Source organism: Bactrocera neohumeralis, unplaced genomic scaffold, assembly GCF_024586455.1.
Source record: "Bactrocera neohumeralis isolate Rockhampton unplaced genomic scaffold, APGP_CSIRO_Bneo_wtdbg2-racon-allhic-juicebox.fasta_v2 cluster09, whole genome shotgun sequence".
In the NCBI taxonomy this organism is placed as follows: Eukaryota; Metazoa; Arthropoda; class Insecta; order Diptera; family Tephritidae; genus Bactrocera; species Bactrocera neohumeralis.
The window spans coordinates 11,553,223-11,570,794 of NW_026089622.1; the positions used below are offsets into that span (position 1 = coordinate 11,553,223).

The following is a 17,572-nucleotide window of genomic DNA, read 5'->3' on the forward strand; positions in this document are numbered from 1 at the left end:
TTAAGAAGAAGAAGAAGAAACATGGCATTCATAAACTCTTATGTTATTTATTGTCGTAATTCGATTTCCAATAGTCAAAAGACATTGAGTCGTAAAGAGTATATGAAGTCAATTTCATTGTCTTTGACAACCCCATGGATGCAGAAGAGATTGAAAATCCCAAATTTGTCGAGAACACTAAAAAGCAATATCGAAAATTCTGAAAAAGATGAACTCAGCAAAGGAAGTAGTGCTAGTGGAGGTCAGCCTCCCTCAAAAGAAAAAAGGTACTGTGGCTTTTTCCCGTCCAAAATCCGACGTATGTCAAAATGACATGGGTAAAATGGGACACACCCGTGTGTGGGGAACACAATAATTTAGTATGTAATTCTTGCATATAATTATGTCAAAAGTTAATTTTTTTGCATTATATAAATGAACACTGATATTGTTATCTAATTAAACCAAAACAAAAAAATAATTTTTTAAGTTTTATATTATGAACTGGCGTCTTTTTAAAAAGACTAATTTTTTGTGATGAATTTTTAATACAAGTGAAATTTCCTTTCGATTTCTTAAATAAATAATAATTTTCTTGAAACAAATATCCAAAATAAAAGTATAATAATTAAATAAAGGATCTACGTAAAAAAATATCTGCAAAAGTGTTTCCTTTGACATCCTTAAAGGACGAAAACTTGAATACGTCTCTCAGACGTACGTTTTCTTTTCAGTACTTAAAAACAACGTTATCTAAGCAGGGATAAAACGAGGATTAATTTATGTTTCTAAACGCATAGGTTCTTGCTCCTTATTATTTACTTATTTATATTTAATTACTTCTTACCTAATAAATTAATTTGAATGCGGTAACTGAATAACACAGATTTGTAATTTTTTATTAAATTTAAGCACTTTCTGATTAAAAAAAAAATTTAATTCGATTTTTTGTTTTTAAAACAACATGCTACAGGAGTTAACGCTGCTTCTTCTTCTTATCACAAAAGAATTAGATGACGGTTTCCGTAATTTTTTATTCTATCATTCTTGCTTTTATTTACACCCATCAGTGTTCCTAGATCACAAACTTGTTTTTTTCTAATACTCCCACAAAACTTTAATAAATTCCCTTAAAAATAATTATTATTAAAATGAGGATTAAATTATGGTTACGGAAATTCTACATTCAATTATAATGTTATATGTAAATTATTGATATTAATAATCAAATAGTAATGAGTTAATAATAATACATGTTAAAATATAAATAAAAATTATTTAGTAAGTATCTCAATATATTTCTTATGTATTTTATCTAATACTTTAAGTATCCTTTTTGACTTTGATCCGTTAACCACCAAGAGAAAATTCGGTAAATGTTCAGCAGAGCGGCTTTTCCGAAAACGTACACCAATTTTCACGGGAAATGTCTTAAAATACTCGTTTTTAGTTCTACTTTACGAATATGTTAGGCGCGTGCTTTTAAAAACAATATTTTCTTTACACTTTACACGTCTTTAGATGTTAAAAATATATTTTATTGATGCTATTTAGTAAATTAGCAAGAGAAATTGGTTTTTATGTTATTTTTATAAAAATATGAAAAACTTCACGATCACTTCACTTCAACAAAAATGGCAAGGTATGTTCGAAATTATGGCATCACTGCTGCAAATTCGATTGGGTTCATGAACTGATCGTTTTCGAATTATCGATACTCTCGATATTCGAGACTAAACAAGAATTGATAAAAATGAGAGACACATAATAGAAAAATTTATAATTCCTTATTATTGAGAAAGATATCGATATTTCGGAACCGATAACGCGCCATAGATATTCGTGAATCGGAATTAAAAACGAATTTTTTAAGACATTTCCCCTGAAAATTGGGGCACGTTTTCGGAAAAGCGGCTCTGCTGAACATTTACCGAAAATTCTTACAAATTTCTTCGAAATCCGATACGCCTCTGATCATGTGCCATATTGAATCTGAAGTACATTGGAGCTGTGTGCATCAGATGGCTCGTTCCAGACATAAAGAGATGCCCAACTCTTCTGTCACTGAAAATGTGAGAACCGCTCACCTACCAAACTTCGACAGTTGACTGGATCTAGTAGGTTTTGACTTTTTGCAATTCGAATGACTGGAACCGCCAGATCGAAATTATACCATACATATACGAGGTGTGTCAAAAAGTATTGCGAATTTTGTGTTTTTTCAAAAATTATTTATTTATTCATGAATATCTATTTTGTCCCCTTCAAAGTAATCCCCAGGAGATATTATACACTTGTGCCAACGGTTTTTCCAATCATCGAAATACTTCAAAAATTCATTTTTTTTTATCTTCTTCAGGTCTTTCTTCGATGCCGTTTTTATCTCGTCAAGCGAAGCGCAACGTGGTCCTTTCATGGGCCTCTTCAGTTTAGGGAACAAGAAAAAGTCACAGGGGCCAGATCTGGGGAATACGGTGGCTGCGGCATCATTAGTGTGTTGTTTTTGGCCAAAAAGTCGCGCACAAGCAACGATGTGTGAGCAGATCCGTTATCGTGGTGCAAAAGTCAATTTTTGTTCTTTCACAAATCCGGGCGTTTCTGGCGGATTGCTTCGCGCAAATTACGCATAACTTGCCAATCGATATGTTTAAGTCCTCAGCAACTTCTCTAACGGTGATTCGACGATTGGCCAATACCATTTTCTCCACTTCATTAATTTTTTCGACTGTTGTTGAAGTGCTGGGGCGTCCGGCACGCTCTTCATCGTTCACATCTTCTCGGCCTTCTGAGAACATTTTGTACCACCGATAAACGTTGCTTCGGTCAAGGTAGCTTCTCCGTATGCCACAGTCAACATTCGGAATGCATCCGCGCACTTAATTTCGTTTTTCCCACAAAATTTGATACAGGTTCTTTGATCCATTTTTTTGAATAGGTAAAAATCGAAGACGATCCAAAACACGTGCAAGCAAAGCAGCTGTCAACAATTAAATGAACATTCAAAATGGCCGAGCTTGTCGGCATAAGTGAGAAACATGAGTACCAACATAACGCCACAAAAAATTCGAAATTCGAATATACGTAACCCGCGAAAATTCAAAATTCGCGATACTTTTTGAACACACTCGTACATAGAATGTGAACGTTGGGATTTGTTGCCGCCGTTCAAGATCGCTAATAAAAAATCTAAAGCAATGAAAATTAAAGAAAATGCGAAATTGAAATATATTTCATGAAACGTGTTTCAATGCGATGCGTAGTAGTATTAATTTTCAATTAAGCTTAGTATCCAGCTCTACAATTGTTTCTTAAAGGAAATTCAAAGTAATCGTCAAATTCATCCTAATTTAGTTAAAATCATTATTATGAAGTATACTTACTTTTGAAATGTTGTATAAAATTTACCAATCATCAACAACAATCCGTAAATCGCAATGAAAATATTTATGTTATTACACATATACATACATACACATTACACACAAAGTTTATTTTCTTTATTTATTCTCTCTTGCTCTTCTGATGTGGATCATTCACATTGCGTAACCAGCTGTCAAAATTACTCGAAGAAATAATGTATTTTTTTTCTTGAGCAATTACTTAAGAGCTGGATACGGACCTTTATCAGTAAAAAATAAAATTCAAGGTAAAGAAAACTCCTGAAAATACCTCTAAATACATAACACTCGAAAAAACATGCCATTTGTTTCTTTCAACGGCTGCGATTTAGATTAGCATCCCCCTATTTCGGGGTTAAAATGGGTATGAACGGACAGAGAAGGTCCTCCAGATCAAGAATATATATTCATATACATAGTTGCCGCTGACTTATTGTTTTTGAGATATTTGCATTTAAAGTTAAAAAAATTAACTATTAAAATGCGTGTTTCTCCAATTTATAATACATTTTACACTTATATATTATACTTTTATATCCACTTACACTTCACTAATTCGTTTCTAATCATTTATTAAATAGTGCAAAAATAACTTTAATTCCATATCAAACTTAAAGTTAAAATCCATTTATTCATAAAATAAGAAAATGGTTGTAAACAAGCAAAAAATCAGTGTTACCATATTTTGTAATGGAATAAAAATAAGAAAAAAGAAAGATTATGACGTCATAACTAAATTCATTATCGTGTGATGAGTAATGTTAAATCTTTCAGAATTCTCATTATCTTAATAAATCCCGGTGTTGGATCGGGCAAAAAAGAATTCAGCGCAAAAAAACTGAGCACGTCCAAGTGTTGGTCTGACCGCGGATTATTTTTTTGAAGCGCGGCAAATATCTCAAAAAGCTTAAATCAGCGACAACTATATATATAAATTTCTTAATCTGGAGGACCTCCTCTATCCATACATATCAATTTTAACCCCGAAATCGGGGGATGCTATTCCAAAATTTACCCCTTTCAACCCCTAACTTTTAGTTCAAAACCCCTAAGATGGTACATCTCGAGAAGTCGACAATTTCTCCAACATTGATTCGTATGTACTCAAACCTGTAAATCATATACTATGTTCAAACTAAAAATTTTTAGTGATTAGATTACATTAACCGTGCGATTCTGTACTGTGATACAGTCTCAAGTCTCTAAATTTGAGGTTCTAAGTTATACCATGTTCAGACCGACACTTAATCACACGATTTCGGCTGTTGAATGGATTATCCCACTAATCTTAAAAATTTATCAAGATTTCGCCATACAAAAATGGCAGTTCCAAATCACTTCATTGAAATGATTTGAAACTGATCCACGCTAAATCTCTCTGTGCGACTCTGATTTTGCGCAATCTATTTGTCAGCACTGGAAATCTGTTACATTATCACAGCTCATTTAGACACTACAAAGGTAAATAAATGCAAACAAACAAATTTTTTTAAAGCAATGAATCTAATTTCATCTGAAAGTCGACTTAACAAATGAAAAAATGCATCCATTATTTTTATTATATGGAAAATATTAAAAAAAAAGCCGTCTTTTTATTTCAAAATACTATATGACAATATTTTCTTTTGATAAATATTAAGCGATGTGAGTACTTGAATGACAATAACAGCTGTTTTTTGATCTTTCTAACGGCAGTGAGAACACTGTTGGGTTATGAAATGCTTAAATATAATCTAATCTTTTAAATTTTCGGTCTGAACATGGTATTAGAGACAATTTTTGAGAATTGAGACGATTTTGGTATTCTGTAAGTGACAGTCACAAAATCTCTTACATTTCATTATTCAGAGATGTTTTTAAACTTGAATGAAAATAAATATGTCGAAAACAAATATTAAATTTTCTATAACGTATGTAGTCAAAAAACATATTTATCAATAAAAATAAAAATATATGTTGACTTTTTTTCATAATATTTACGAAATTTATGTAAAATTTACTTATTTTTAAACTTTTCGTGTTTGAGTTGCTTACAAAATATAAAAAAACGACAATCGATTAATATCTATGATGATCCAAGAATGATAGAAACAAGATTGCGCAATGACGAGTTCAAATTTTGTTCGTTCTGCGCATCTACGTCACGGTCGACCAACGTACAATCAGCTGATTTTCAGTTGTTTGTTTTTCTTTGCAATAAGAAGCAATTTTGTATTGCAGGCATACAAAAACATGAATATCATCAAAAGTTAACATTAATATAAGTTAATATTAATAAAAGATATCAATATAAGTGAATATTTTATAGTGAACATTTACCTACATATTCATTTAATTGTATTTTTATTGTATTATTTAATTTTGACTCTTTGCTGTGTTTGTTTCAATAAATTTATGCAAATAAAAAGTTTGAATATTTTGTGACCAAGTATCAATTTATTGTCTTATTTAATTATCTTTTTTTGCTGTACATATTTTCAATTAAGTTTTTATTTAAGGAACGAATCCTAAAATACATTCTAGCTCTGAAAAACAATATTTTTACATTGGTGCTACAATTTACAAAATTACTTAAATTTAAGTGCTTCTGGACGTAATTTGTACATATTACATTTACTGATTGCATGGCTCTCATATGCTCCATCAACATATCTTTTGGTTTTGAGAGTCCTCCTTCGGATAGGTGATCCACCCAATTATAAGACGAACAATTTTCTGAAATGGCACAAAGTTTGTGGCAGATGTACCCTGCCAAATTCTCAAGTCCGTCGTTGTTGAGAATCTCCAAGTTATCATTTTTTTCAATTGGGTCAGTGGAATTTAGATCAACTGACACACGTTGAAAAATATTACCCGCAAAAATATAATAAACATACATAGTCCATGCGTATAAATAAATGGAATAAATTGTTAGTTAAGATTATTATTACAATTAGGATAAGAAACAGTGGTTAGTATGCAAAAACTTAGTTTGTATGTAAGTACATATTTGCATTTTTTAACATCAATACATTTTTATATAAGAATGTTTTCTGTAGTTTTAGGTTTATAATACTATGTACGTTTAATATTTTGATAATTACCGGTTAGAGATAAGTAATTCCCTTCCAAATCTGGGGTGTTGTCGACTTCAACATTTCCTTCATCTGTAATCGGTCCTTCGTTGTGACCAAGTATATAGGAACGCAGCATATATGTACTTGAACTCCTGCCTGTCAGGGTGATCGTGAAGACCGCCTTTTAACCGGATTACGCCAAAAAAATTTTCTAAAACGTCCTGGTTTAAACGAGACTCCATCCTTTTCTGCCGTTCATTAGACTCTGCAGGAGTAAATCTGGTTAATGTGAGAAAAGCGCTATGTAGCAACTTCGTTAGACTTCGCGAACTTAAACCTGCAAGAGTGTTTGGTTATAAAAGTAAAATTATTGTAATCAAAATGCTATAATTACCCATTTCAAACTGCAAATTTCTTTCGAAGGCTTCTGGCGCGAAGTGCACAAAAATGAATCCACTGTTTTAGTACTGTTTTATTATTATTGCATCCGAACACTGCGCAACTCATTTTAAAAAATATAAAATTTCACAATTAATATTGCACGCGAAAATACAATTCGAATTCACATTCAAAGGCGCGGGCGAATAATAAGTCAACCGTGACGTCAGCAAGAACAGCTGACTAAAAACAAAAATGCGCATTGCATAATCTCTTTCTCTATCATTCTTGCACACAATCCACAAAAAAAAATCAATACAAAGTCATTTTCTAATTATTCTGTCAATACCGCTCCAGTTCATTAACTGTGATGTGCTGAGCGCGACAGACTGCAGCAGCATGACAGTGAACTGAAAATGGAGTTGTGAATCCTTCTACATGAACATTTGTGAGAAGGCAGCAACATAACAATTTCATTGTGGCCCTACTAATACCTTGCACTTCAATGAAATTTTAATATCTTGGTCAAAGTGAAATTTTTTATGCAAAAAATAAGTAAATAGGTAAATTTATTTGCTTTAAATTATCACTTGTTATTACAAATGATATAATAGATCTATTTTATGCTTTTAATTGTAAAATAACGTCAGGTTTGGTAGAGCTTTGAATAATTTTACATTTTACATATTAGTGGCATCACCACTCTACCTCATCTCCCTACTGTCAACTCTACTGTCGTTGGCAAATATAAGAATATATTGAAGTTAGCGAAAGCGACAACTGTCGGCCTGCAGTCGTGTAGTCGTGCAGCTGTCAAAATAACTGTGTCCATAAGAACGTGTGTATTTTAATATTTGACAATCTGTCGCGCTCATTGTGTTCAGCACATGAGAGGGATACTTGCAAATAATACGAACAATACCTCTTCAGCTTATTAAGCTGTGAGAGGAATTGCTTCCAAAAAAGTGAGCAAAAAATAGCAAGAAGAATATAGCATAAAAGAGAATAAAAACATACGTATACTTATACATATCCTCAAGCGGATTGAACGTAACGAAAAAAATTTCGTTATACATATATATACATATACATATATATGTACTAGGCCGGGTCGATTTGTGGGGAGGCAAAAAAATCGCCCATTGCTCTATGAAAATCATATTCTAGGGATCAAAATAAGATACTTTGCCGAAAGAACCATACCTCTGAAACGAATTTTGATGTCCCCCAATTTGGGTCGAACCTTTGGGCAGGGACAAATTTTGAAAAATTCCACTTTGACCCATTTAGAGTGCTCCAATCGAGTCCAAATGTATGACCGACCCCCACTAACTTTGGACGGCCGATCCACCCATGCCAGTGGCACACACCCTGGAACTCCCCTGGGGGGTTCTCCATACAATAATTTCAAAAAATCACCATTTTTGGTGATTTACATGAAAAAATCAGCAAAATTGCTATGTTTTTTCTTTATTTTTATTTATTTATTTATAATAATATCTATTTTTTCTCTTAAGAAATTTATTTAGTCAGAACATATGTAAATGAAAAAAATTAATTTAAGTGAGTTATAGAAAAGAAATTAAAAAAAATTATTTGAAGTCTTTTTTACTTTCTAGTCTGGGCAATTTCGCACGGCTCTCTAATGTCGTCGCCATAACAGCCTCTACATTTTCCGGTATAACCCGTTTGGAAACGCTAGCTAGCAATTGAACATGTCGTTCCGTTCCTTGTATGTGTGATGGAATTTTTGGATCATTAAACGGTGGATCATCTTGATTTAAATATTCTTCCAATGTATATACGTATGTATGTTCAATTAAGTTTTTATTTAAGGAACGAATCCTAAAATACATTCTAGCTCTGAAAAACAATTATTTTACTTTCGAGCTAAAATTTAAAAAATTACGTAAATCTAAGTGCTTCTGTGCGTAATTTGTACATATATGCAAATCAGTATCATTTACATCGTCAAATACTGCTTGCAAGGGTCTCACATGTTGATGGATCACAACATATCTGTTGGTTTTGAGAGTCCTCCTGCGGAAAGGTGATACACCCAAGTATAAGATGAACAATTTTCTGAATTGGCACAAATTTCGGGGTTGCCCTGCCAAATTTTCAAGTCCGTCGTTGTTGAGAATCTCCAAGTCAACATTTTTTTCAGTTGGGTCAGTGGAGTTTAGATCAACTGACACACGTTGAAAAATATTACCTGCAAAAATATAATAAACATACATACTGGAATAAATTGTTAGTTAAGATTATTATTATAATTAGGATAAGAAACAGTGGTTAGTATGCAAATCCCTTAATTTTTCACTCTATGTATGTGTAATGAACTTTAATATATTTTGCAACATACTTTTTAGAATTTGGGCACTTACCTAGCCGTTAGTAAAAATGCAGCTAAGTTTTTGCTCCAAATTATTACTGTGGAATTCCGAGGTTTTAATGGAAATCCTAAGGAGTTCAACTTCTGCTAACTGCTCGTTTTTGCACTTACCAAAGTGCTATCAACACTATTCAGCCTTTGTCTAAAAAGAATAAGAAATACACATACTTATTTAAGAAAAAGATACTTCATCAATATCAATTAGGACTAACATTTCTGTTTCCAAATGCAGTATTTTCTCGTCTTTCTCATCGATGACCTCCTCTCCTGCAGTTTGAAGTACCTCTCCAACCTCGTTTTCTTGAATTACTTCAACAGGGGCGGTATTCTTCAAAATTGTCGTTAACATCTCTTTTTTGAAACGAGACTCCATTCTTTTTTGCCGTTCATTAGCCTCTGCAGGAGCAGTGGTTAACGTGGGAAAAGCCCTAGGTAGCAACTTAATTGGATTCCGCGAACTTAAACGTGCAAGAGTGTTTGGTTATAAAAGTAAAATTATTGTAATAAAAATGCTATAATTACCCATTTCAAACTGCAAGTTTCTTTCGAAGGCTTCTGGCGCGAAGTGCACTTCACAAATGCATGCATTTTTAACATTAATTTTGTCCGTGCGACGACAAAAATTAATCCATTGTTTTACTACTGCTTTATCTTTAGGGAAATGAAAAAATCTCCAATTCGTAGCACAATTTTTACCGTTATTAATATTACACCCGAACACTGCGCAACGCATTTTAAAAAATAAAAAATTTCACAATTAATACAACACTTGAAAACACAATCGAATTCACTTTCAAAAGCTCGGGCGAATAATAAGTCAACCGTGACGTCAGCAAGAACAGCTGACTGAAAACAAACATGCGCATTGCGCAATCTTCTTTCCATCATTCTTGATGATGATCTCTATTCAGTATATTCAAAATGGCAGACAAGAGTTCTTTTTGGTTTTGTGACCTGCTAACTACCAGGTCTCAAATTTGAGGCAACATTTTGAGACTAACGCTAGAGACTGTTTAGTGAATAATAACTAGTCACAAATTGAGATTTTACCTCAAAATGTCTCAAATAGACCTAGACACTGGTTACAGAATCCCGCTATTAATCTCTTCACTAATCACAGTGGTTTTGAATTATCACTTTTGTATGGCGAACTCTTGAAAATTTATAAGATTAGTGGGATAAACTACTCAAGACCCGAAATCGTGTGATTAAGTGTCAGTCTGAACGTGGTATTACTCGCGCACACGCCATTCGAATGCATCCCCAATGTATTACGGGGCATACCGACATGCTAAAGCTTATGGAATACTAACTGTGATATCAATTACTACTGCCATTGCCAAATCTGTATGTGGGCATTTGTTATCATAACAGGGCATCTCGACAGGATAAAATTTATGTTATACTAACTGTACTGCCGTGCCTATTGTCTGCAGTATATGCTGATGGCATTTTCATTGCGGTAATATGAATTTAGTAGAGCGAGTATTAAGCGGTTGTGGTATATTATAAAAATAAAATACATTTTCAAAATAACATTTTTCCAAAAAATTAATGTAAGCTTTGTATGTTGTGAACGCAGCCTTACAATAGAGTGAGTGAACACTACCATTACATATATGACATGATTTTTGACAGATGGCACTGACCAGAGATAAAATCAGAAATGTGTGCTCAAGAATGATAGAATACAATTACGACACTAGTTTACAGTTAGTTTTTTTCGGTTTAGCTCTTGACAATTCTTACAAAAACAAATACATTGTTCAACAATTTCGTCACGTAACAGTTTTGCGTTGAGAAGAACAAGCATAGAAATGCATACAAATTGTAAACAGAAAAGTAAACACTATTTGAAATTCCCAAAATAATATTAATTCATTCGTCTTTGCAGGAAAATTTCAGTGGAATGTTTAGAATATTGTTGCGAGAAAATATGTATGTATATAATTAGTTTTAGGCACATCCACAATAAATAGAGTAGCATGTGTGGAAATTGTTCAAATGAAGAAAACCAGTGTAAGTGTACTGTTGTATTTATTTAAATTTCTAAGCATAAATATATTAATTTTTTAAAATGAATTGTGCAGTGACTTGTTGTAATAATTATTATGCAATTAAAGGATCGAAAACGAGTTTTTTCAGATTTCCGGCCGATTTAAAAGTTGCCAAAAAATGGGTGTTATTTTGCAAAAGAAATGATATATTTAATACTAAATTAATAATTTCACAATTCTTTTATCATAATTTCATACATCTGATACATCTGAACTTATAATATATGTATATATTTATATACAACACAAGAAACGTCTTCTCCATTTGAATCACAACTTAATAGACAATTTTATTATCAATAGGCCGATATATTTCTTTAGAAATGATTCAAATCTTTTCACTCAACAATATTCAATCGCTTCACTAAAACTTTTCAATAAAATCGAAAGAATTAATAATATTTTGCGAATTTACAAAAGTGTTTACTTTTCTGTTTACAATTTGCAAGCCATTTGACAGTTGTTCACTCTTGTTCTTCTCAACACGGAACTATGACGTTTCGTAATGGCGGTCGTCGTAATCTTGTATTCTATCATTCTTGAGCGTGCTCAGGAAGTCATTTGTTTGGCATTATATAAAATAGTATAGTTAAAATATTTGTGTAAGGGAATTAAACTGCATAAATTAACTAATTTAATAAGTTAAAGTAGTACAGCGTTGGTTTACTAAGGTATTGGAAGGAAGAAACCTTTAATTGTCGATTTTCTGTTTTTAGGTTAGTAGACCGGGATTTACAATGTACTTAAACATTTTTTCCCAATTCAATTTGTGTACATAATAACAATAAACCTTTCTGTTTTTAGATAAATCCAATTGTGTGTTATTCTCCAGTACCATCATACCAGTACCAGTACCATATTATAAATCGACAATTGTCAGAGTTGATTCGATATTAGTGAATCATGGAGAAATTACAATTTGAGGTTGAGTTGGCTGGAGATGAAGATCCAAAGAATAGCATAATGATTATAAAGTCGATTACCAAAGAGGACGGAATAACGTACCTCATACCACCAGGTTTTCAAGCAGTAAAACACCACCCTCAATTGATAAGGTTACCAGAAATTTTGAAGATAAAAAAGACATTACAGAGAAGAGGTAATAAAAGAAAAGTGTGGGTGTCCATGCCAAGTGATATTTTAGCTCTGTACAAAGATGATGTTGGAAATATAATGTTTAATGATTATTTATTACAAGAAATGACTCAAGTCACAAGCCGATCTATTACAGATGGAAAATTATTGGAAATCTTAGAGAAACTAAGTGATAAAACCAAGGTAAACGAAGAAAAACATAACATTTTGAACAAATTAAATAAAAACTTTGTTTTAATGAAGTTTGATAACAAGACCACTAATGCTAAACAATGGTTGCATAGTTTTTAAAGTGAATGTGCAAGATTTGATTTAAATAGTGATACAGAGAAAATTAGCGCTTTGAGATTATTCTTGAATGACTCAGAAAATGATTGGTATGAGTCCATGTTAATTAAACATGTTTTAAACACCCTATGGAAAATATGGCAGGTGAGTTTTCTTAAAACATTCGCTGATAAGAGTTGGTCTTCTGTAATGTATGCACTGAATTTCAAACATTTAAATGGCTCACTGCTGGAATATGCATTGAAAAAGCAGAGATTGCTACTAGAATGTAATAGTGATATAGATATGAGAACTCTGGTTGACTTGATTGTCACAGGATTGTCAACTTATATGCTACTACTACGAATGCATGAAAATCATAATAAAAATATACCAAAACACACTACAAAAACACTATACAAAGCGCTTCACTAAACCAGAAATAGAAAATAAAAAGAGAACACCTTGACAAATATGTTATAAGATGGGAAAGAAAAATAGATTTCACCCTGGGGATTTGTGGTGGTACAAGGAAGACAAAAATTACAGGGTAAAACACTGCAAAACCTTGATGTTGGAGATGGATCAATTTCAGGATACAAAATACTAAATATTCCCCCACTAATAGAAGTTGAGGTTATACTGAATAATACACTAAAATGTACAGGTATCTATGACCCTGGTTCAAAAATAACCTTAATAAATTCGAAGTTAATAAAAGTAACAAATTGTAAGGAAAACTATTTTGAAAATAAATTCAATACGATTGGTGGTGGGGGAAAAACAGCAGGTTTAATAAAATTAAATGGAGAAATACGGAATATTAAAAAGGAAGTAAATGCATTAATTTGTAATGATAAGAACTTTACACATGATTTGATTTTGGGACTGGATACAGAAAAACGGGTTGGGTTAACCCATGATGGGAATTTAAATATCCAACTTCAAGAAATTGCCATCCCAAGTGTACATGTATATATCAGCCCCCGTGAAGATAAAAATAAAAGTAATGAAGATTCTGAAACTAAAGAGTTAAAGTCAGAAATATTACAATATGAAATAAATTTCAATGAGGGCATATATGTGAAGAAATTTGATATACTCATAGATACTAGTTATTTAGATGATGACCAAAGAAGTGCATTACTAAATGATAAGTCTGATGTAGGCCAAGTGAAAAACTATGAAGCTTTTATATTATTAAATATTGCTCAAAGAGACCATATAGTAGATGCTCTTTAGATGATAGACAAAAAATCGATAAGCAAATTGGACAATTGCTAAAGAATGAACTAATCGAAGAATCTAAACCTGAAGAATCCTATAGCCCATTTGCAGCACCAGTAACATTGGCTTTCAAACATGATACGTAGAGGGAGAAAGTCAAGACTGTGTATTGATTTCAGAGACCTTAATAAGATTATTACCCCACAGGCACAGCCTTTTCCTCTAATAGAAGATCTATTAGTAAAAACGATAAACTGCAAGTATTTTACTACGCTTGATATTAGTTCTGCTTTTTGGTCCATACCACTAAGGATCAGTGACAGAGAAAAGACAGGCTTTGTTACACAGGAAGGTCATTATCAATGGACTTGCCTTCCCTTTGGGCTGAAAACATCTCCTGCTATATTTCAAAAAATCCTAACAAATGTGATAAGAAAACACAACCTATCAAATTTCGTGATGAATTATATAGACGATATTATGGTATTTTCAGAAACTTTTAACCAGCATTTGGACCATTTGTCAAGACTGCTAGATGCAATTGCTGAAGAAGGATTCCGTCTGAAGTTAATAAAATGTAAATTTGCAGCACAATCTGTAAGATTCTTAGGACATATAGTAAAAGGTAATACAACCTCAGATCTATAGCGGAGTTTGCAGCACCACAAAACAAGAAACAAATAAGACAATTTCTAGGTAAAGTAAATTTTTATAACAAGCATATTCCTAATGCTTCAATAACTCTTGACACAATACACAATTTACTTAGAAAAAACGTCAATTTCATTTGGTCAGATGATTGTGAAGAGGCTTTCCAAACAATAAAGAAATATTTATGCTCTGCTCTAATTCTAGCTATTTTTGATAGAGATGCACCAACATTTATATACTATACACGGATGCAAGTATAAAAGGAGTAGGCGCAATACTTAAACAAACACAGAAATGTGGAGAAATCAAACCAGTGGCATATTTTCCAAAGAAGCTAAATGAAACACAAAAAAAGAAGAAAGCTATATTTTTAGAATGCTTAGCCATGAAAGAAAGTCTAAAATTTTGGCAACACTGGCTGATAGGAAACTCATTTACAATTTATACGGGCAATAAGCCGCTAGAAAATTTAAACATTAAGAACAGAACAGATGATGAATTGGGAGACATGACCCATTACCTATCACAATACAACTTTGTAATAAAATACAACCCAGGTAGAAACAATACTGAAGCGGATTGCTTGAGCAGAAACCCTGTATATAAAAGTCACGAAAATGAAGAAGACAACTTAAACAGTTATTATTATAAAGATTGAGGAAATATTAAAAGACCAAAATATAAACCGCAACGTAAAAGACAAGTACAGTTTCATTAAAGAGAATGGTACTACAAATGGAGAAACAAGAAGAAAAAAATTATTTTGTCCGAAGACTACAGTAAGGTATTAATAAGAAAGGTGCATGAACATTTGTGTCATGTGGGAATAAATCAGATTGAGTCGAAAATAAGACCTTTCTATACAGCACCCAACCTATTAAATAATATAATGTTGGTTTGCCGTCAATGTGAAGTTTGTATAAAAACCAAATCAAGATTAAATAGAAATTATGGGCTAATGTCACAACTAGGACCGTCAGAAAAACCTTTTCAAATCATGTCCATAGACAGGAGGGTTTGGTGGCAACAGGTCTTCAAAAAGGTATCTACACTTGTTAGTAGATCTTTTTACTCGTTGTGCTTACATTTCATGCTCGAGGACACAACTGGCTAAGGACTACATAAAACTCTCTCTCTGATCAATATCCAGCACTGAATTCACAATAGTTAAAAAAATATTTAAAAGACCATTCTGTTGATTTAATTTTTACTGCGGTGGATTCTCCATTTTCAAATGGTCATAATGAGAGGTTAAATCATTGGTAAATAGGATTAGATGTGCCTTAAACAGCAAAGGAAAAAGAACAGCTTGGACGACCGTAGCAATGGATTGTGTGAAAGCCTATAACTCAACAAACCACACTGTGTCAAGTTATTCACCTCTGTACCTGTTAAAGTGAGAACCAACTGATGTATTACCAGTGGATCTAAAAATAAAACAATTGGAACCCGGAGAACTGGAAAAAAACAGACATCCAGCATTTCTCAGATCAAACAAATCACATGAATTAAACAAGGCCAGATTTGACAGAAATAGAATAGATTACAATCTCCAAAAAGGCGATATGGTATACATAATGGACTGTAATAAGTTAAATAGATTGTTAAATAGATCTAAAATGGATGAAATAAGAATAGGTCCTTTTGAGATTGAAGAAATGATATCAGATTCACTCTGCAAAATTAACACTGGAAAGAATAAAAAGTCCTTGGGATTGTACCATGTGACAAAGCTCATTCCTCAGTAGGATAACTGAACTTAACTCCAGTAAATTTTCAATTTTGAAGGATGGAGATGTAAGCTTTGTATGATGTGAACACAGCCTTACAATAGAGTGAGTGAGCACTACCCTGCAAGACGGAGGTAACAGATTGCACAAACACATTGAAACATTTTCAGCTGTTCACTAACACTGTTACATTTTCTGGAATTTTCAATTGAATGGGAAAATACGTAAGTAAGATAGAGAAAAACTATCGACATTCTAAACATATTGTAATATTAACTTGCTAGAATAGGAGAGACGAATGCCCAATTTTTCAAGAAGAAGAAAACGAAAAGCGCAGTTTATTTTGGTTTTTAAAGAGGTAAGTTCGTAATGAAATATTTGATATTTTATAATTAATTTCTTATATACATTTATACTATATATGTTATTAATTTCTTTTATATAGAGTAAACGAAAAAGATTAACAACGAGAAAAAGGTAAGCATTGTGAATTGAATGTCGTGTATGTAATTAAAATTTTTAATATTACAGAAATCATTTGGAACGTTTGGATGCGTATAACAAAGACGCACCATCCAATTAGCCGCATCACCGGTGACTTGGAGGACGAGCATTACGCGGAGCTCGCTATTAGTTTAAGTAAATATTTGATTATTTTGATGTTATTATTAAATAAAGCGAAATAATAAAAAAACTGAATTTTATTTAAAAGAATTGAATTTGCTAGAAGTAACAAATGGGTAACAGATAATCTTGTTACTGCTTGTTCTTGCTAACATGCTTATATGTTATAGGTAACAAACTGATAACGAAAATAATAACACTAACAGATATTCGGGTTACAAATACTTTTTGTTATCCATAACACATAGGTAAGCAATGCGCTAACAAAAGAATTTGTTACCCGTAACATACTGTGAAGAGATTTGCTAACAAATGCATGTATTCTGTTAGAACAAGGCAGCATGCGTTACTTGCCATTGGTTAGAGCGAGATAACCATTGAACATCAAATAGGTATGTGTTACTTTTTTCCCACTCTCTGAACAAAAGTAACAAATATTTTAACGAATGCAAAAGTGAACAATAACAAGCCGCTTACACGTTTGCTAACAGCTGCCCGTCTTGCAGGGTACCCTTACAAATATGACATGATTTTTGACAAACGGCACTGACCAGAGATAAAATCAGAAAAGCGTGCTCAGGAAGTCATTTGTTTTCCATTATATAAAATGCTATAGTTAAAATATTTGTGTAAGAGAAGTAAACTGCATAAATTAACTAATTTAATAAGTTAAAGAGTACAGCGTTGGTCTACTAAGGTATTGGAAGAAAGAAAC

The 17,572-nt window shown here is 32.4% G+C and overlaps 2 long non-coding RNA genes across 2 annotated transcripts; one reads left to right on the forward strand and one right to left on the reverse strand.

Annotated features, from left to right (window-relative positions):
• Window positions 1–8,265: 8,265 nt before the first annotated feature.
• On the reverse strand, window positions 8,266–10,793 carry LOC126764572 (uncharacterized). Its single transcript, XR_007668074.1, has 4 exons — window positions 9,729–10,793; window positions 9,419–9,664; window positions 9,199–9,348; window positions 8,266–9,026 (listed from the first exon to the last, which is right to left on the reverse strand). It is a non-coding gene; the product is annotated as an uncharacterized LOC126764572 (long non-coding RNA).
• Window positions 10,794–14,769: 3,976 nt separating this feature from the next.
• On the forward strand, window positions 14,770–17,199 carry LOC126764571 (uncharacterized). Its single transcript, XR_007668073.1, has 3 exons — window positions 14,770–16,591; window positions 16,679–16,710; window positions 16,765–17,199. It is a non-coding gene; the product is annotated as an uncharacterized LOC126764571 (long non-coding RNA).
• The last annotated feature ends 373 nt before the right edge of the window (window positions 17,200–17,572 follow it).